The sequence below is a fragment of the Equus przewalskii genome, chromosome 32 (genome assembly GCF_037783145.1).
Source record: "Equus przewalskii isolate Varuska chromosome 32, EquPr2, whole genome shotgun sequence".
Lineage (NCBI taxonomy): Eukaryota > Metazoa > Chordata > Mammalia > Perissodactyla > Equidae > Equus > Equus przewalskii.
Genome location: NC_091862.1, coordinates 11,618,472 through 11,640,779, shown reverse-complemented (window position 1 = coordinate 11,640,779; position 22,308 = coordinate 11,618,472). Strand labels below are relative to the sequence as shown.

Here is a 22,308-nt window from a genome sequence, read left to right as displayed (position 1 = left end):
ACTCACTTTCAAACATCCATATTCTTTGCACCTGCTATTTCCTACACCTGAAGAGCTTCACCCTGGACCTCACCCTGCCTGTCCAACCTAACAAACTCTTCCTCACCCTTTAGCCAAAGTTCAAATGTTACCTCTTATAGGAAACCTTCTCCAAATCCTCTCCCCCGGATGGGCCCATGCGATTGATTGCATCTGCCTCCTACAGAGCATTTAACCCACTGTTTACATAGGGACATGTGTATTCACACCTCTCTCCCACAGCAGACTGGAAGCAACACACTTACTGTCATATTTATGCCCCCACAGAGCCTTAAATAGTGTGCAGGACTTCGTAGGAAATCAATGAACATTGAATAAAGGCAGGAATGAAGAAAGCATGGGTACAGTGAATAAGTAAAGGAATTAATAAATGGGCAGATGAATAAGGGGTAGACCACTCTAACAGACAGGCTTCACCTTTAGATGAGAGTAAAGTGGAGGCCAGAACACAGGCCATCTGCCCCGGAGTAGCCATTCCCCTGCACATCTCAATGAGGAAGCAGATTCTAACAGGCCCTAGAGAAGCACATCCTCTTATGCAGGACCTGCCCATCTCCCAGAAATGGGCCTCTCTGGACTAGGCCTTTCCCAGCTTGGACCATGAAATCTGGTACAATGTCTGAACAATAATATAAGTGCCACCTGATCTTATTTTAGCTTAGCAGTTTCCAAACTCCTCTTTCCCTGTCATTTTGTTTGAAAACTTTACTCTGATCTCCTTTCCCTTTGCTTTTTTCTATGACTTTTCATTCTAGAGCATTCTACATGACTTCTCAGCCAAAATCTCCCCCAGAGGGCCTCCTAGTCAAAGTAAAGTGGTGTATAGAGATTCTCATTTTTTTAATAAGCTAAGCTGTGAATCATCTTCCATTAAAAAAAATTCACCTGATTCAAATTTCCATCACCTCACATTTAGAAAGATCCACTCCTCCTTGGTCTTCCTATCACACAAACAAACATAAATCTGATCACTGCTTCTGTATCCATGGTGATGACCATGGCTCCAACCATCACCTCTGAGAGAGTGGGCCCTGGATCAATAGCGTTGGCCCTGACCTCTTCCTCAAATCCTCATTCCACGTGTCTCACAGCCTACTAGACATATCTACTGGGATGACTTGGCAGAATTTTAAATAGGATTCTCCCGCAAACCAAAAGCATCTTCCCCTAAACAGCCTCCCCACCTTTTCGTTGTTATTTGCACATCATCTTCTTTAGCCATGTAGGCTGAACACTTCCGCTTTCCTTTGCTTTCTTTCCCCACCCAAACTGGGCTTGTCCTCAGGTCCTGACAACCCTGATTTCAGTTACCTGGCAACCCAAGTCCAGTTTCACAGGACGTACCAGATGTAGTCCTTTCCATCCGTCTGAATTTTATGCAACACCCACAAGACACCCTCATATTTGTCCCCAGGCTGATTTCCCACCATAAGACCATAGGACATTTAAATAATTCCATATTTGATTCATTCCTCTAGCCTTTAACACAGTGCTAGGATCTGTGTGATTCATAAAAACATGTTAATATTAGATGAATATTAAATAACATCCTTCTTTACATGACTATTTTCTAAGTTCATCCCAATGTTCCAGAAAAGCTTGGGCTATTGCATTCTCTTTTTTAAACTCTTCTCCCTGCCTCTGAGTCTGTTATTTTGTCTGAACCGTTACACACCGCGTTAATTTTCCTATGTTATTTCATCTCGTCCCAAAACTCTCAATGGCTCCTCCTTGCCTAACAAAGTGAAAAACTCTCTTTTGCCTAGCATTTGGGTTTCTTTAAAATTTTAGACGCAATGTGTCTCTCCGTCTTTCTCACTACTCTCTTAATTTTCCCTTTCCTTGCTATTTCCTGAATATGGCTGTTTGACCAGTGTGAAAGTCAAGTGAACTCTATAGGCATGGAGCTTTTAACCATAGGTCTGTGGGAGGCCCTTCTTTTGTTTTTATTTCTTTTCAATATTTTTTCCTTAGCTTTCAACCTCACTTCTCTTTCCGCTCCAATCATGGAATATTTCTCCTTCTAATCCATAAGTTTACATGTTTTAAAGCATTGACTATTTAAAACATGGACTCTATCACCCATCTAACTCTTTCTGCCCTCACTTTGCTCCAGACACGATTCTGGGTGGCCTTGAAAGATGCATAAATTATAGCAAGAGAGTATGTTTTAAAATAAGAGAGAAAAGAGAAAGCAAAGCAAGAGTAGGAATATTAAGGCAACCCAAAAATGAGGTTAATACAAAAATGCCCATGATACAGGGCCAGGTACTTGCTACAGGAAATTCACGCACTTGGCTCTCACCTCTCAGCCAGCCAGCTCAACTAGGGAGTACTGATCAGTTACACAGTTCAGTTTCCACAAGACAAAAACAGGCTGCATGTTCAGAAAAAGCACAGCTATCCAGGCAAAGAGGAATGTCTCTCAGGGGAAGCGTACTATTAATTTTTGCTTCAAAGGAAGCTTTTTTTTAGGGGAAGAGAGATTGGTAACGTGGAGACAAGGCTCAGAATGGAGGACCTGATGAGAGAAGACATTGCTCGTGTTAAAGTGCCTTTGATTGCAGGGACAGACGTAAGTGGAAGGAGGTGGAAGTAAATAAAAACGACTTTGAGTAAAAGGCAATGGGTTTAAAGCTAGACATAGGAGGCTGGGCTTGTCAATCTAGTCAAATGACCCACATGAAGATTGCACTGTTCTACTCTACTACTAATCTGTCCCTTAAGTTACTCAGAATTCCCACAGGAAGCGTAAAACATATGAGTATTTAATAAGGTCAGAGACACTGTGGGTGCAATCCCACTTGCCTACCACTGTGCTGTGCCAGCGGGTGACAGAACACGAGATGGTTTCCATTTATCACCAGAGTGCACCAAGCAGTGCTTCCGGGCCTTCGTTTCAACATCTTTATCCTAGAAAAAGAGGACGTAGGACAGGCTGACCCAGTGCATGCCTTGTTGGGCAGAGGGGCCCTAGGATGCACCCAGGACTTGAAGGCAAGCACTCCAGTTCCTCAGATTGGGCCACCTTGGGCAGACAGCACAACCTTCTGATCCTTCATTTATTCATCCATAAAGAAGAGTGTAATAAGCTTGGTCATACAGTTATTTTGAGAATGAATTGTGAAAACGCAAATGTTAAAGTCATTGTCACAAAATAACAGAGACTAAGTACGGTCACAGACTTACTTCCAACCTCTTGGATCAAGTGCCTCAGGATAAGACCAAATTGGGGCATATCACTCTGTTGACAGTGTCCTTTGCTGTGCAGAATCTTTTCAGTTTGATGTAGTCCCACTTGTTTATTTTGTTTTTGTTGCCCAGGTTTTTGTGTCATATCCATGAAATCATTGCCAAGACCAATGTCAAGAAGGTTTTCCCCTTTGTGTTCTACGAGTTTTACAGTTTCAGTCCTTATGTTTAAGTCTTTAATTCATTTTAATTGATTTTTGTGTGTAGTGTAAGATAAGGGTCCAATTTCATTCTTTTGGTGAAAATAGTTTCTTCATCATTTGTTGAAGGGACTCTCTCCTTACCCCATCGTGTACTCTTGGCACCCTTGTTGCAGATCTGTTGACCATATATGCTTGGGTTTATTTCTGGGCTGTTTATTCTGCTCCATTGGTCTACATGTCTGGCTTTATGCCAGTACCATACTATTTCAATTATTGTAGCTTTGTAATATATTTTTAAATCAGGAAGTTGATGCCTCCAGCTTTGTTCTTCTTTCTCAAGATTATTTGGCTACTTTTGGTCTTTCATGGTTCTATATGAATTGTAGAATTGTTTTTCTATTTCTGTAAAAAGTGTCGTGATTTTGAAAGGGATTGCATGGAATCTGTAGATATTTTGGGGTAGTATAGACCTTTTAACAATATTAAATCTTCCAATTCATGAACCTGGGATGTCTTTCCATAAAAGACAAGCTATGGAATGGAAGAAAGTATTTGCAAATCATATATCTGGGAAGGGGTTAATCTCCAAACATATAAAGAACTTCTATAACTCAATAACAACAAAACTAATAACCTGATTTAAAAAGTGGCTAAGGATTTGAATAGACATTTCCCCAAAGAAAATATATAAATGGCCAACAGATACACAAAAAAGTGTTCAACGTCACTAATCATCAGGGAAATGCAAATCAAAACTACCATGAGATGTGACCTCACACCTGTCAGGTTAGCTATTATCAAAAAAAAAAAAAGACAACATATGTTGGTAAGGATGTGGAAAAGTTAGAACCCTTGCACATATTGGTGGGAATGCAAAATGGTATAGCCTCTATAGAAAGAGTATGGAGGTCCCTCAAAAAATTAGAAATAGAACTACAACACGATGCAGCAATCTCACATCTGGGTATTTACCCAAAAGAATTGAAACCAGGATCTTGAAAAGATATTGGTGCTTCTGTGTTCATGGCAAGATTACTCACAATAGCCAAGATGTGGAAACAACTTAAATGTCTATTAACTGATGAATAGATAAAGAAAATATAGTATACACACAATGGCATACTATTCCACCTTAAAAAAGAAGGAAATCCTGCAAGATCTGACAACATGGATGAACCTGGAAGGCATTATTCTTAGTGAAGTAAGTCAGTCACAGAAAGAAAAATACTCCATGACTCCACTTACACAAGATATCTAAAACAGTCACATTTGTAGAACCAGAGTGGAACCGTGGTTGCCAGGGGCTGTGGGAAGAAGGAAATAAGGAGTTACTGATAACGGGCATATTCAGTTAAGCAAGAGGAATAAGTTCTACAGATGTGCTGCACAACATTGTACCTGTAGTTAACAATACTGTATTGTACACTTAAGAATTTTTTAAGGGGGTAAATTTCATGTTAAGTTTTCTTACCATAATAAAACTTTTTTTTTAAGTAAAGTGGGGGAAAAGGCTGACTTAGGGCAAGAGCAGTAAGCCTTAACAGGGGTATAGGTTAGTCGAGAATAGTCCAGAATCCTCAAATGTTCACTTTGGTCATCTGCCATAAAGATGCCCCTACATACAAAGCACGCCCTGGTTGCTTCATTTCTCGAGAGGAAGGGGTATTTACTCTAAGCAGATAATCCTGCTTGGACTCTCTTTCTCAGTATGATGGGTCCAAGATAACTGCTCAATGGAAGCTAGTCAATCCACCCAAACTGGAAAAAATTCAGGCAGGGCCAATTAGACTGTAAGCTGCATCGGGTTGTGTATTGTGTTTGTTTCTTCACCACTGTATTCCCAGCACACTGAACAAGTAGTTGATCAGTAAATACTTGATGTGTGAATATAATAAAGAACTCTGGGAATTCAGATTTTATTCCACTTACATTACATATCTAAGTGCATATGGTAAGCAAACATATATATATATATATATATTTTTTTTTTCTATTGACAAAATTGTATGCCCCCAAAATGCATATATTGAAGTCCACCCTCCAATGTGATGGTATTTGGAGGTGGGTTGGAGGTGGGTCTTTGGGAGGTGACTAGATCATGAAGATGGAGCCCTCATCATGGGATGGTGTCCATGATGTGAGGACACAGCAGGAAGAGGCCCGTCTGCAAGCCAGGAAGAGAGATCTCCTCAGGAACTGAATCTGTCAGCACCTTGATCTTGGACTTGTCAGCCTCCAGACTGTGGAGAATAAATGTCTGTTGTTTAAGCCAACAGTCTATGGTGTTTCCTTACAGCAGCCAGAACTAAGATATACACATACATATATGTGAATGTTATTGTAAGAAGCGGTAAAACGGGCAATAGAAAGCTGGTTTTCTCCAAAATAGTCCAGGAATATTGCAAAAAACAACCTTGACTTTAACCCTAAATCAATAAACCAAATGAATACATGGCAACAAATGAAAAAAAAATCGCTAAAATTATCCAACAGTACTGTTTTTTTAAAATTTTTTTCATTTGCTTGCATGATTATTATAAAGTACAAAGACCAGTAAGTTCTGTTTTATTTTTCACATCTGTAGGAAATATGCCATTCATTCATTTTTTTTTCAATAAACAATTATTGTCTGCCAGATAAGAGCTCAAGTTCTATGCTAGGTAATTAATGAGAAAATCAAATCTACTTCTGCCCTCAGAGAGTTTGCAGTCTCATGAAGGAAGCAGACACAGGGAATTATAATACAATGATGGAGGCAACAGTAACACACAGGCATAGTACCTGGTCTACAATCAAAGAGAAGAGGAAAAGATTTCTCTAGAAAGATGACTCTTAGCTCAATCTTGAAAGTCAAATAATACTAAACTGAGCAAAGAAGTTGGAAAAGGATGATCTGGGTAGAGAAACAGTAAGTGCAAAAGCCTGGGGACAAACACGGATACCCTCTTTATGAAACCAGAAGAAATTCTGTACTGCTGAATAGTAGAGTATCGCATGGAGGGACACATACACCATGGCAAGGATTTGGCTATGTGAACAAAGCATGACACGTACACCACCACTCCTCCTTCCCAGGTCCATGGCAGGCATGGCTAATTGATCACAGCATTCCCACAGAACCCAGAGGCAGCATCAGACTCCTTCTCAGCATGCCGCTCTAGGTTGTCAGTTACAATCCGTCAGAATGCAAGATGGAAATCGACTTGCTATCTTTGCTGTAGAGGACGGGGAGCCTTTGAAGGTTATATATAGGGAAGAACAGTAGCCAGATTTGTGATTCAAAAGATCTCTGTGGTAGACAGTGGATTGGGAGGGGGTGAAAACAAAAGCAAAAGGATATTGTTATATCTTATATATGAATCACCATAGGACATTCTTCTCATAGCCTGTGCTCCAAAGGGAATTAAAAAGCAAGTGGTAAAGAGCCATTGGAAAGGGACTGAGCTGGCACCATGTTTGGCCCTCTGAGTAACATAAATTCCAAAAAGAACAAATTTTAGAATTTTCTCTGAGAAGTTTCCACACCTCAGCTATGCTAACGTTTGCTCCTGAAGGATGAAGGTGCTACAGTTTATTTAGGAAAAAAAAAAATTCATCTCGTCATGAATGCTACCACCTTTCTAAGGAGGAGAGGATGTTATTTGTAGCTGCTGTGTTACCACCAGAGAGTAGAGATCTAGGAACTTCAATAAGAAAAATCCAACAAGAAGGGAAGAATAATTTAGTTTGGTCTACACTGCTGTTACAGCTGGAGCAGCCAGTGACTTTCAAAATAACCTCAACTGAGCTTGTTGAATTAAGAGACTGAACCATTCCCCCCCTTTTCATTTTTTTTTTTTTTTTGTATCCCAGCAGAACTGCCACTTGTCAGTCGATTTGTTTTGAATTCCCAGGTCTCCCTGGGTTGTTTGTAGCTACTATGTTTTTTTCATTTTAAGTGCGTGAGGAAGGTTAGAGTTTTGATAATCCATGTCCACCCAAAGGCTCCAGGGATGCAGGGAGGCAAACAGAGCTATGTTGAGAGTGGATATATCAGAAGGAAAAAATACAAGATAGGAAGGCCCGCTCTCATTACACCGGTGAGGTCCTCGCAGGAATGCTGGGGAGGGGACGAATCAAGCAGACAGAATCATACTCGACACCAGGCATTTAGCAAAAGGAGAAAGAAAGAGGAGACGTCTGCATCAGTGCTGTGGATGGGGAGCATGCTGCAGGCTGGAACGAGGAGGGGAATTCCTTTCTCAAGGACTCGATACCAAAAAAGCGAAATCCCGAGAACAGGGTTGTGCTGTTCATTTCAGAGAGAGAGGGACGTTTATTTAAAAGTGGCAGAGGAGGCTGGGAGTCTGGAAACTCTGTCCCCCGCCCTCTGTCTACCACCCTGTAACTAAAATATGTTTGTATTACCGCTCTGTTCTCTATTTGTTTTGTTTGCTTGGGGGAGGTGCTTCAAGGGCAGCTGGGAGACACTATTAAGAAGTTGAAGTTCAAAGATTGATGCATTATTTTTGAATGGATTTAAGAGGAATTTCAATGGCAAGATGTGGCTTTCCTCCACCCCAATTTATCAAAACTTGTGGGGAGTCATTTTACTTTGCTTTCAACAGCTAAGAAACAAACCCTTTGACTGACACTTAGTTATTCTGGTCTTTCTCTCTCAAGGAACAGCTGTTCAAGGCCAGAGACTGGCAGAAGCAAATAAGGAAGGAACGTGATGCTATGTGAATGACACCTGTGGTCTGTTCAGGTACAGTCCGTTTTCACTCAGCGAGCCGTTCTGGGAGCCAGTCACCAAACAGGCAGGGTCTAGGATAAAGTGTAAATCAGTTCTTTACTTTTCCGTGAGAAGTGAGTCAACCTGCCACAGGCCTCTATTTGCATCGCCAATCTCTCGCGTCAACATTATCCCCACGGCACCTCACCTGGTCCCGGATGCTCTCTGGTTCTCCTCCTCCACGCCCTCCATAGGAAGATTCTGAGCAACGATTCATATTATTCAGGTTGTCCAGTGCAGAGCTTCTCCAGGATCAAGAAATGTTTTTCTTATTAATAGGAATCACCTCTCCAAATAAAAGCTTGATTCGGCATTTCATGTTAACAAAATGACTATCTCCTTTTGTACCTTACTAAATACTCTTTTCCTGGAAAGAAGGAAGGAAAGAAAGAGAGACAGAGAAAGAAACATCCATCCTGCCACAGAAGCTCTATTTTCTAATTGTGCAATATTGCTATTTCTTTTCATTTCCACACGCAGGGGCATTAGCGGTAAGGCAGGTAAGAGTTTTTTTTGGTTCTTGATGGTTTCTGTTTTGACAAGACCTCTTTAAAGACCTGCCAGCTCAGCTGTAAAAAATTTGCTCTGGATTGAAACTTGGCATTTTTAGTTGCAGTCCCAGAGCAGCCTTTTTTTTTATAACACTAAATTTGGATTAAATCTGTTAAGACTCTTCTCAAAATTGTGAGTGTAAAAATAAAATTCAGGAGCCTCGTGAGTTCCTTGTTATTTTGTGTTCCTACTATGTGAAGAAAACAGATTCTAATTGCTAAAAAAAGATGAGCTGTCAGTCTGTGATTAAAATTTCTTCCTTAGGCATGTGCCTGTGTCTGTGGGTGAACTTCTCCAAATATGCAATATATTCATTCATGTATGGCACGTGCGCGTCCTTTAAGCCGTTTCAAATAAGGAAATGTTCAGCTAACTCCAAGGACCCCTTCTCTCAGTCCCCACCGGAGATCTGATCGGCTGTCAGGTCCAGAAGGAAGAGGAAAGCAGCGAGCAGCAGGCGCCGACCTGCCTCTCTCTCTCAGACCTGAGACAGCCCCGGCAGCTGAGGGTGATGGACGCCTGTTGTCCCCACCAGGTGCACACGTCCACTCTTGGCAGCAGCCTCAGCATGGAGCGGCACCTGTTGACGGATGCTGCTCAACTTGTCAAGAGAGCAGTTTGATTTCTTTCATCTCATTTCTGTCCCTCCTGTCGGTGACCACACGCCAAAGGGTTAATGATGGCTGAGATACCACTCAACCTCCTAGTGAGCGCTCCTTTATTTCTCAGCCTAGAGACCTGGAAAAATGTTTCTCTTATCTGCCTGTGTTTTGTTCACATTTTTAATTGTTTTTTTATTCTATTAAATTGGTCCTCAAATTAAAATGTTTAAAAATGCATTGCATGAGAAGTCTCCTGTCAAGCCCTGTCCTCATTCCACCTGTACTGTCACGGTCTCCCCGACAAGAAATCATTTGTATTGGTTTCTCATTGGTGCCTACAAAGTTTCTTTATGCAAAAACTGGTAGAGGAAAATGTACTTTTATATTCTCCTCTTTCATATTACACCATTCTGCACTTTGCCTTTTTCAGTTAACAATCGTGTTCTGTATTAACACAAAGAGATCTTCCTTGTTGACTTTTTATGGTCTCAACGTCACATTGTGTGAATGTAGTCAACCACTCATGTCGTTTTCTGTACTTGTGCTGTTTCCAATCTTTCCTTCTTACAAATATGGAAGTGAGGAAGAACATGTTCTGTTTTCTGTATTCTAACTCATTAATTTATGCTTGTGTTTTTATTAGTTACCTCCTTTTGCTCTCTTATCTCCAACTTTTTGGAGTCACATATATAGTTTATTTCCATTGTTTTCTTTCTTATTGATCTAAGTATTTTATGTCATGACTTTTTTTCTTAGCAACAACTTAGTTATATTCCAAAATTCTGATCTATGTTTTCATCACTATTTAATTCTGCATTTTTGGTTTACATTCCCTCTTGACCCAAGAACTGTTTGACAGTTTTATTTTTATTTCCAAGTGAAAGACATTTGCTGTGTATTGAATTGTACATTTATAGCATTGTTGTCAGATGATTTTGCTGTGCTGATTCCACTGCATTAGAATTTATTGAGATTTTATTTGTGGTGTAATTAACATGTGATCAATTTTTGTGAAGGGTCTATGAGCGCTTAAAAAGTGGAGGGAAGTTTGTCCATTTGAAATATATCCAGAAGAGCTAACTTACTGTGTTGCTGGGGTCTTCTCTATCACTACTTTTTTTTTTTTTTTGACTATTTGATATATCTTGCTGCAAGAAAGGTGAGTCATGGCCTTTGGCTATCAGGGGACCTCTTATATCTGCTGTGGTTTCTGCTTCATGAAAGTTCTCACTGTCATTTGCTGCATAGATATTCCTAATTATTACATCTTTTGTGAATTATAGCCTTGAGCATTATAGAGTTTCATTTCTGTCATTATTAATGTTCTTTGGCCTGAATTCCACCTTGTTTGATATTAAGATTGTGACCTTTATTTCTGTTTCTGTTTACATTTTCCTGGCATGACGTTATCCATCCTTTTATTTAACTTTTCTTAATTACTTTTAGCTGTCTCTCTTGTATATGGCATAGAGTTGTATGTGCTTTGTAATCCAGTCTGAAATTTCTTTCAATAGGTGTGTTACGTAAAAGATACGTATGTTCTCTAGTCTGTAATATCAATTGATATTATGTTTATATATATATACATGAAAATATATATATAATTTTCACAATGAGGTCTGTTTTCTTTGCTGTTATTATTTTACTAATATTTAGAAAGTTATTTGTTTTTTCTTAGAGTTATTTTTATATTAAACTTTTATATAATGTCCTTAATTCCCTCTTTGCTTTACGCATTATATTTTAGTTTCCTATTATAAGGAACAATTAGTTTATAAACTCATCTTCCTTTACCATCTAACTTTAAGCAATGCAATTACTGCCTTTGTACTGTTAAATTTATGCTTATTAAACAGTTTACAACTTTTACCACCTCATTTGTCAACTTTAAAGGGTAATTTTTGACTCCTACCTATTGCCTATGAGGCCAGCAGTGATCTTACATGACTTTCCACCTTTGCTTCCTACTCTCCAATTGTTGTTGGTGTATTATTTCTACATTTTCTGAGCACATAAAAAGTACATGTTATTTTGTTACAATTATCTATAACTTTCCTTCCGTCCGAGTTTCAAAGTTAAAGATGTTTAAAATTCACCACCAGTCCTTTTCCTAAAATCTCCCCAATCCTCTTTTGGTTGACTAAAGCTCATTCTCTAGCAGATTCTGCAGCAAGATGTGTTTACTGTTTACTGGTTGTCTTTACGACTGCAGAGCAAGTCTGCCTGTAAAATGCTCGGCTCCCTCCCACTCTTCTTTGTGGCTATTTTGTAGTTTGCTTTGCTGCAGGACGTTGCTGCTGAGAAGCTGAAGCCAGCCTCATTTTCTTTCCTCAAAAGGACTTTTCAGTGGCCGGAGGTCATAATGATACTTGCTTTGTCTTCAACATCAAATGTAACAGGTTATGAGTCAGTGTTAACAGTTTGGGGGGTCAGTTTTTACTCTCAGTATACACATTTAAATGGTTTTTATTTCAAGAAAAATGTCTTGAATTATAGTTTCAATATTTGTTCTGTTCCAGTGTGTTCACTTTGTTCTTTGGGAATTCCAATTAGAGAAATATTAGTTTTCCTTTGCCTCTCCTATCACATTTTTCACATCCATTTTTAAAATTTCTTTTTTATTCTTTTCCTATTGTCTCAATTCTAATTTTTATGTTCCTAATCCTTCTTCAAACCATGACTAGTTTTATTTTGTTCTGTGTAATTTTTTTCTACATTTCTTAAATGGTCTTTTTCTTCCCTTTTTTTTTGTGAGCATACATTAATGTGGCATTTTTTTAAAATGTTGAAACTTGACTCCTACAAGTACGGCAAAGCCTATATATATATTAGTGTGAATAAAAATTGAGGGCTCACCATTTCTTTCTGCACCAAGCTAAGCATTTAGCCTTAGGAATAGAAAGGGTCGTGGAGATTGCTCTGAAAAGTCCTATCTACTTCACAGGTGACCCACACGGGAAACTGAATGAAATGCTGTGGAATACCATAGGCATTTAATCAAAACAGTTCATTAAAGCAGAGAATCAGTTTTAAAATTATAATATATGTGAAAATTATTTCTGAAAAATATATGTGAAACATATATATGTATGTGTATATATATAGTTTAAACATTTTATTTTAACTAAAAATCTTCACTCACCAATCTTTTGAGTGATCAGATGTCAATCCTTGCTTTTGAAATGAATGACTCACAGTTATAGCTCCATACCATTTTGTTGTTTGTTTTTGCGTGATTCAAACTCATAACACATTGTCTGTGACGTCCAGTTTCAGCTTCTTTACAGTTGACAGAGAATGTAATGACACTTGGGGAAGAGGACGGGCAGGGTGTGATCTCTCATAATTTTCCTGATATCGTACAGTCACCTCATTCACACCTAAAACAATAGCAAAGTTTTAATAACTTTATCAAACCCTTATTGAATATTTAACTTTGCTTTCACACGCATAGCAAATCTTCTCACAGTTATATTTCACTGTATCACATAATATTTAATTAAGATATACTATTACAATAACAAATTCAACTAGCATAAACCCAACTGCCTCTTAGATCTGGTGGGAGCAGATGTGAGTGGATGTACTAAAAAGCCTCGTGCTGTGGGTAGGGGGCATTGGTCAGTATGTTTTACAGAAAGAGTTAAGAGCATCGGGCAATTTGATGAGTCAACTTTGTGCATGTCAGTTAAGAGAGTTTCTACTGCTTATGGGTTTACAGAGCTCCTTCCAGGGCATGTAAGGCTTTCCAGAGCTCTTCACTTGCTGCAGATGTGAAATATAAAGAGAGCAGAGGCAGATCTCTTTTCCACTTCGCTGCTGGAAAACAGAGATGCAGGATTCCGCTATTACATGCTCAATGTTACAGAATTATGATGCTCCCCTCCACACCCCTCTGTTCTTGCTGAATGCTGAGTCCTTTCTCTCATCCAATCACTTTTTGTGACCACATCATTACCTCCTGCTCCAGCAGCTTTCTTATCTTTTTAAGAGAGTTCGTTGTGTTCAGGACCCTCCAACATATGCTGTGGCAATTTTATTCCTTTCCTTTAATTTCTCAGCATCAAGCCTACATTCAAAATGCTTTCATTGCTAATTTTCCATCTTATTTCTAATGAAGCAGCTAAGCTGCAATGATGAGTCCCCTTAACAAGAACATTGAGGGGCCAGCCCGGTGGTGCAGCGGTTAAGTGCGCATGTTCCGCTTCAGCGGCCTGGGGTTCGCTGGTTCAGATCCTGAGTGCGGACATGCCACCGCTTGGCAAGCCATCCTGTGGTAGGTGTCCCACATGTAAAGTAGAGGAAGATGGGCACAGATGTTAGCTCAGGGCCAGCCTTCCTCAGCAAAAAAGGAGGAGTGGCAGCAGATGTTAGCTCAGGGCTAATCTTCCTCAAAAAAAAAAAGAACATTGGTTTCCATTAATATTCAAAGGTTGTCAATTAGTTCTGGCCTTTGAAGAGTTAAAAAAATGCTACAGACTGAATGTTTGTGTCCTCGCCAAGATTAATATGTTGAAGTTTTAATCTCCAATGTGATGGTATTTGGAGGTGGGACCTTTGGGAGGCAATTAGGTTTAGATGAGGTCATGAGAGGGGAGCCCCATGATGAGATTAGTCTCCTTATAAAAAAGAGGAAGAGACCAGAGGTTCCTTTCTCTCTGCCATCTGAGGACGCGGCAAGTAGGCAGCCTTCTGCAAACCAGGAAGAGGGCTCTCACCAGAACGCAACCCTTCCAGCCCCCTGATCTCAGACTCCCCAGCCTCCAGAACTGCCAGAAGTAGCTTCTCTTCTGTGAGTAGAACACACCACTTCGTCATGAGTGAGGTGACATCAACAGAGTTAAATCAGCTAACACTTTTTTTTGGAGAGTCAAAGGACCTGAGATCCTATGATTTTCAAGAACATGATGTGACCCCCCCCCCCCATGCTACAGACAGTCTGTTCCTCCTTTCTTTACTTTTACTCTCGCTTTCTTTCTTGCTTACCTCTCTATTTTTCTTACTCTTTTTGGAAGTTTTTCACTTAAAGATTTACACACTGTACCTTGCGTGCCCTTAGCAAAGATGTGTTAAAAACAGTATGTAATAAAAACAGAAAAGCCTTAGAAGGAAAATGTGTTTTGACATTAGAATGAGTCAAATGGTAAAATATTTGCTTACAAAGAGGCACATTGATTCAGATTGGATGAAAGGTCTCAGTGGGGAAAGCAGGTTAAATCTATGTGTATTGTCATCACATTTTTTATAAATGGAAAAAGTTTAAATATACATATGAAAAAGTCTAACTATATATATATATATACACACACACACACACACACACACGCATATATATATGTCCCCACACATTGTGTTTGAGTGAGTGAATGCTAAGAAAAAAAATCTGGAAGGATATATACCAAAATGTTAATGTTAATCTCCAAGTGTTGCGATTACAAAGGTCGTCTTTTCTTCTTCTTTGTATTTTCTATACTTTCTGATTTTCTAAAATAAGAATAAATTATTTTTTACTAGAAAAACAAAGCTTTCCATTTGTTGGAGAAAAAGGAACTCAGATGAATATATGTTACAAGTATATCAAAACACACTTCAAATCTACTGCAGAGTTTAATGTCAGCCAGGTCTCTCTTGTACCCCTTTTAAGGAAATTTATGCATTGAATTAGCATTAACCTCCTGGGCATGGTCTTGAGGACATTAGAGCCAGTCTTCAGACATGTCCATAGATCTGTATAATGGGGAGATATAAAGATATTAGGGGAAATCATTAATCAGAATGAAAATTCACAAAACGTGAAAATCTACATTTGAAAGTCAGAACCAAAAAAAATTCTGGCTAGATTCATCAAGTACAAGGACCAATGAGACAAAGCATAGTGTTTCTTCATCCTACCCACGTGTCAATCAACCAGAGTGTAAGAGAGGGCATATGCACAAAGTATTACTCTGCCTCGAGCAAATGCTACCAAACACAAGAATCTTCTTTGTCAGCACACTGTTAAATTCAAAGACTAAGGAATTATTAATACAGGGAAAATTCTAGGGTCTTATATTGATTCATAAAAGTATTTTTTCACAGAAGTGGGCCTAAAGCAAAGCTTGAAAAGCAAGAAGTTCAAGAACCTATGACAGTGTAAATCGAAGTTAAACTGGAAATACGGAGAAGACCCAGACCGTCTATATGACCCCCTTGTTGAGTTGCTGGTGCAGAGTCCCAAGACATCCACTGTTGTGGGGGATTGGAGGGAAGAAAGAAGAAGACACATGAATGATTTATATTTATTCCCAAAGTCTAAGGTCAGAAAAAGAATATCAAATGCTCTCTGTTGGCCCTGGTCAATTTGAGCCCATGTTGAAAGAATTCTTCCTGTTTATTGATTTGGGAGAAGTGAAGAGAAGTGTTACAGGAGGGACAAGAAGAGAAAAAGAGAAGAGCAATCTGATATAAGTCTCATTTACAAACCATAGTGTCAATTAGAAAGCAAAGTATTGATTTCCCAGAGTTTTCTTTACCTGTGATCTTCCTTCAAATAAGAGAGAGGGTGGAAATTCATCTGTTTTAAATGACAATATTGAACAAAATCACAATCAAGTGACCATTAATTCATTCACCCAACAAATTTTTATTGAGGCACTGCCATGTGCCCAGCAATGTGCTGAGGATGTAATAAGGTCCAAGATGTAGGACTCAAGGAATTTACTTTAAGCTCAGGGAGAGGCTAATTAAAGATGGTATTTCTGTAAATATCACTTCTCTATCTTTTTCTTTCAGTTTTTTTGAAATATAATTGACATACAGCACTTTATAAGTTTAAGGTGTACAGCATAATGACTTGACTTACATATGCTACAAAATGATCACCACAATGTTTAGTTAACATCCATCACCTCATATAGCTACAAAAAAGAAAAAAATGTTCTTTTCCTTGTGATGAGAACTTTTAGGATCTACTCTCTTAGCAACTTTCAAATATACCACACAGCAATGTCAGCCGTAGTCATCATCCTCAGTTATCTTGTAACTGAAAGTTTGCATCCTTGATCTGTTTCAAAATTCATCCATTAACAAAACATTTTAAAAATTTCTATAACATGCTAGGTTCTGTGTCCAGGAATACAGAGATAAATAATAAAACCTGATTTCTGCCCTCCCAGATACAGTAATCCAGCACAGATTCAGATAGATTAACAATCAGATAAGCAAGCAAACAAAATATAAGCCTCCACATTTCATAATATGACTGCGTAGACTCAAGCCCATCACTCAACGACCAAGGTTTTGAAATAGCGGATAAAATAAAACAGAGTTAAATACAAAAAAGTGAGTGTAAAAGAAACGAAGGGAACTCTCTGGGTGCCAAAATGATAAAACTTATAGTTCTTTTCAAATATAAAAGAAAATTTCTGATAACTAAACACACATTTCCCTTAAAATTCATGCCAAGGGAATTAATGGGATTTTTTTAAATTTTGTTTTGTTTTTCTTTGGTGTTTCACTGAATAAATTCTGAACTCTAAAATCTGCAGAGGGTTAGAAGTGGGTTCTTATATACAGGCCACTTATATTCATCAGAGCTCTTTTTTTTACCCCCCCCAAAATGTAAACAGCTTTTTTTCCTAATGAAAAAATAATACATATTCACATTTCAAATTCAGAAGATACAAAAAAATGCAAAGAAAACAAAAGAAGCCTTTTTTAAATTCCAATACTTAGGCAAAAACTACAATTAACATTTTGTATACAAATTTCAAGGTTTTTTCCTTTGCATTCACTCACTAAAACACAACACGAGTACACACACATATATTTATGCTTTTCTTATATTTACAAAAATTTAGTATTATGTAGACCACTGTTTATTAAAATTAGAAATCAAACACCATGCATTTAGAATTTTTAAATTCTTGTTAAATTATTTGTAGGTTTCTAGAAAAATCATAATGCAGAGTTGATAGAATATCTAAAACAAAACAACAAAAATAAAACTATATCATAACTTCATATCAAAACTTGTAGGATGCAGCTAAAGCTGTACTTGGAGGAAAGTGTTAGTCATACATTAATAAAGGAAACATATAGAAATGCAATGAGCTATGCATTCAAACTAAAAAGTTAGAAAACTAACCACTGAGTAAACCAGGAGAAACCTTAAAAGAGGAAATAAAAAGTCAATAAAAATACAGTAGAAACAGATAATTTATCTGAACGATCAGCAAAAAAAAAAATTATTAGAAAAGTCTAATAAAATTAACAAATCATTGGTAAGACTGATCAAGAAGAAAAAATGGATGTAACAAATGAACACTATTAGAAATAAACAGCAAGAAATAGTATCACATAGAAAAGTACTTTTAAATTTAAAGATTTACCAAATGTTCAAGAAAAATATACACCTTCTGTAATGCAAAGCTTTCTCGAGAATAGAAAAGTGAAACTCTTTGATGTATTTCATATAGAATAAAATAACTTTGATAAAAAATGGACAAGGATAATAAAAGAAGGGAATATTATAGGCCAATATTTACTACAAATAAAGAAGCAAAAATTCGATCTAAAATATTTTTAAAATCACCACCTCTCACACATTAGGATGGCTACTATAAAAAAAAATAGTAAATAACAAGTGTTGGCAAAGTTGTGTATAAACTGGAATCATTATGTGTTGCTGGTGAGAATATAAAATGAGGCAGCCACTATCAAGAATAGTACGGCTGGGATCCAGCAATTCCACTTCGGGGTGTAGACCTCAAAGAATTGAAAACAGGATCTCAAAGAGATATCTGTACACCCACGTTCATAGCTACATGATTCACAATAGCCAAGAGGTGGAAAGCATCCTAAGTCTTCATCGATTGCTGAATGGTTAAACAAAGTGTGGTATATACATACAATGAATATTAGTCACCTTAGAAAGGAAGGAAATTCTGATAGATGCTGTGACATGCAGGAAACTTGAGGACACTATGGTACGTGAAATAGCCAGCCAGTAACAAAAAGTTGAATACTGGAATCATACCTGGAAGTATGGCATACCTGGAGTAGTCACATTCATAAAGATACAAAGTAGAATGATGGTTGCCAGGGGCTGGGGGGAGGGAGCAATGGGGAGTCATTGTTTAACGGGTGCAGAGTTTCAGTTTTGCAAGGTGAAAGATTTCTGGAGACTGGCTGTGCAACAATGTAAATGTACCTAACACTACTGGACTGTGCACTTAAAAATGGTTCCGATGGTAAGTTTTATGTTATGCATATTTTACCACACAACTTAAAAAAAAAAAAAGCAAACCAAATTCAGCAATGATACCACAGGGAAACCTGTATGTTCAAAAATTAAGAAGAACAGAAATGATAAATATCTTGGTAAATATCAAGGACTATTTGTTTCTCATATTAAACAGCAAAAGCAAAAGAAAAAAATTGTAACACCGTCTGGTGGAGTTAATGCATGTAAATGTAGTAGACGTGACAGTTACAACGTGAAGGTCAGTGCGGGAGAGTGAAGGGACTTAGTTCTAAGGATTCTATTGTATTTGAAGGGGTAAAAGAAGAAACTTGAGCGGTTATATTAATATTATTCAAAGTAAACTTCAGAACAATGAATATTACCAGCGATAAAGAGAAACATTAAACAATGATGAAAGAGTTGCTTTAACAAGAATAAATAAAAACCTAAATAGGAATTCACCTAACAACACAGATCAAAACACGTGAGGAAAAATCTGATAGAAATAAAAGAAAAATTTAAAAAATCCACAGTTATTATTGGAGACTTCACTCCTTTCTCAGTAATTAGTGATAGAACAAGTAGACATAAAGTGCGTAAACATATAGGATACACGAACAAAAATTATCAACCAACTCGGCTTAATCGACACTTATAGTCAGTCCATCCTACAACAGCAGAATATGCATTCTTTTTGAGTGAACATGGAATATTCACTAAGACGGATCATATTCTGGGTTCTAAAACAAACCTTAACAAATTTAAAACAATAGAAACCATATAAAATATATTCTCTAACAGTAATGGAATTAAACTTGAAATCATTAACAGGAAAATAGATGCAAAATCCCAATTATTTGGAAATTAAATAGCACACTTCTAAATAATTCATCAGTCAAAGTCGAAGTCACAAGGGAAACTAGAAAATACTTTGAGTTGAATGAAAATATCAAGGCAAATATCAAAATATGTGAGATGCAGATAAATCAGTGTTTAAATGGATATTTACAGCACTGAATACTTATATCAGGAAAAATAAAGGTCTGAAATCAATGATCAAACTTCCGGGTTAAGAAACAAGAAAAAGAACAGCAAATTAAACCTAAAGAAGACAGAATACAGGAAATAATAAAGATCAGAGTACAGATCAATGAACAAAACTCAGAAAAAGAAACAGAGAACATCAATGCAACCCAAAACTGGTGAAAATACATACAAATTTCTGTCTACAATGGACTAGCTTGTACCACACTAATGATCCCACAAAAAGCAACAAAACAAATAACTAAAATACAAATTAAAAAATTTTGAAATATATATGAAGTATCAGAGAATTACCAAATTACTCAAAACTTGAGATGTCAAAATGCTGGAGAAAAGAGAATTTAATTGATATCATCACAGTATTCTTTGCTACTTTCATTTCAAGCCGTCTACAATTTGAATGTGGTGCAGAGCCCAGAAACTAGAAATGCAGAAGAAAGCTGTGGCTAAAAGGCAAAGAAGCTGAAGAGAATTAATTTTTTTGGCAATTTACAGACATATGGTGACAAAAATTGGGATCAAAGGCTCACCAAGGAGGTTTAGCCCTGGTAATTATGAAAGGCTTATAGTTTGGATCCTAATGGTCCACAGTGCAGAAGTAAGGGCAAACTAAAATAAAGCAGGTCTTAGAAAAACTGAATCCTAGCTTCAAATCAGCTCAATTTTTGATGGGATTAATGTAATCTGCCCCACTCTAACCATCTGACAATCCTTAAATAAACTTTTCGTGAAGAGAGACGTCATCAGTCAGCATCTCTACAATTTCTCACCCACAATATCCTGCATTCAATGAAAAATTATGCTGCATATAAGGACACAGGACCAAGAGAATCTGGACAAGAAAGAGGCCCACAGATATTCAGCTATTAGATTCATCAGTAATGGACTCTAAAATAACTCTGATTAATATTTTCTTAAAAGCTGGTTGAAATAAGGAGAATTTTGACACAGAATTGTGATCTTTGAAAAGTAATCAAACGGAAATTCTAGAATAGATAATTATAATCTCAAAATTTTCAAAATAAAGAAATGTTCTAAGAAAAATGGTTATTTTTCCCCAGATGAATACCTCAAATAAAATTATTATACATATGTATATAATTATTGTATATGTATATATGAGATATATATATAAATCAGAAAAAGTAATCCTTAATTATTTCACAGAAACCCAAGAAAGACTGAGGAGCAAGAAAATGGCTAAATATGTGCATAAATCTATGTGAACATTGATGGCACTAAATAATACTAATAATAATGTCTTGTGAGTTTTAAAATATATGTACTTTAAAAAATACAAAATAATACGATGCAAATGGAAGGAAGAAGGAATACAGCAAATAGAATTCAAGTGCTCAAAAGACCTTCCTTGCATTGTACAGGAAGTAGTTTATATTAAAATTCTAATAAGTCAAGGACGCATGTCATATTTCTAGGATAACCACTAAAGAAACAATAGTAAGAAGTGAGGAAATCAAAATAGTAAGTACTTGATTAGTCAAAAGGGAAACAAGAAAGTAGAGTAAAAGAAATAAAGAACAGATATGATATGTAAAATATAGTAATATGGTAGATTTAAAACAAAATATACCAATAATCACATAAAATATAAGTGTAATAAAAACTCCAATTAAAAGAAAAAACTTGTCATGCTGAATTTTAAAAATTGATATGCTGCTTAGAAGAGACAACTTTGAATACAATGACACAGAAAGATTGGAAGTAAGAGAATGAAAAGCTATATCATGCAAATGCTAACTGAAAGGAAGCTGTGATGGCTGTGCTAATATCAGGCAAAGTCGACTTTAAGGCAATAAGTGACACTAGGTAAAAAGAGGGACAGTTCATAATGTCAAGAGGGTCAATATACAAGGAAGATGTAACTAAATTTGAATGTATCTAAAAATAGATCTTCAAAATGCGATGACAAATAGGCTGTGTAAAAGGAAAAATAAACTGCCAATCACAATTAGAAATGTTAATACATCATTAGCAGACTTGAATTCACCTGCAGTTGGATAAGCAGTTTCCTATACAATGACAGCTTCCCATATCGAGTGCCTGCACACCTTTGCTTTTATGCCTGGGAGCTTTCTCTGGAATCATGACGGTGTCCATCTTCATGCATATACACAATCTAGAAATAAGGGGAGTTAACGTCTCTGAGTACAATCTCATGCAGGATGGGCATTAGTAGATAAATTATTTTGCTAAACTGTTCAAGAATGAGAAAGTCCTGATGCATGTGATTATTTTCAGAGGGTCACAAATAGCATTAGCTCTAGTTTTCATGAGTGGTCACCAGGTCAATAACATGTCCTTTATTGACTTTCTCTCTCTCTTCCTGTCTCACTTTTTCTACTCCCTTCTTGCAATTTCCAGGATTACCACTGAAATAAACTACCTGAGCCCAAGTATTTTCTCAGTGTGTGATTTTAAGAGCACTCAAACTAAGACAATAACTCTCTTAGTAGCAAATAGTAAAAGTATAGATTTTTGAACAATATAATAAACAAACTTGACCTACTTGAAATATATTGAACACTGTACCCAGAAACCACAAAATACAAACAGTATATTATTTAGTAATGTATTTTTAAATTTCCAAACGTTAGGGAATTTTTCTCTTTTTTATTGATTTCTAGCTTAATTTCATTCTGATTAGAGAACAAATGCTTC

General features: G+C 37.1%; 1 long non-coding RNA gene across 3 annotated transcripts in view; it reads right to left on the bottom strand.

Moving 5' to 3' along the window:
- LOC139080793 (uncharacterized) overlaps window positions 1–22,308 on the bottom strand; it is a 38,528-nt gene that overhangs the window by 4,341 nt on the left and 11,879 nt on the right. Inside the window, exons 4-6 of one of the 3 annotated variants that reach the window (XR_011535578.1) lie at window positions 21,638–21,766; window positions 12,505–12,742; window positions 8,357–8,575 (exon numbers count right to left, since the gene is read on the bottom strand). This is a non-coding gene — a long non-coding RNA (uncharacterized lncRNA). Of the gene's footprint in view, window positions 1–8,356; window positions 8,576–11,972; window positions 12,743–21,637; window positions 21,767–22,308 lie in introns of those variants that run through there. The other 2 variants (XR_011535577.1, XR_011535576.1) reach the window with 2 other exon arrangements.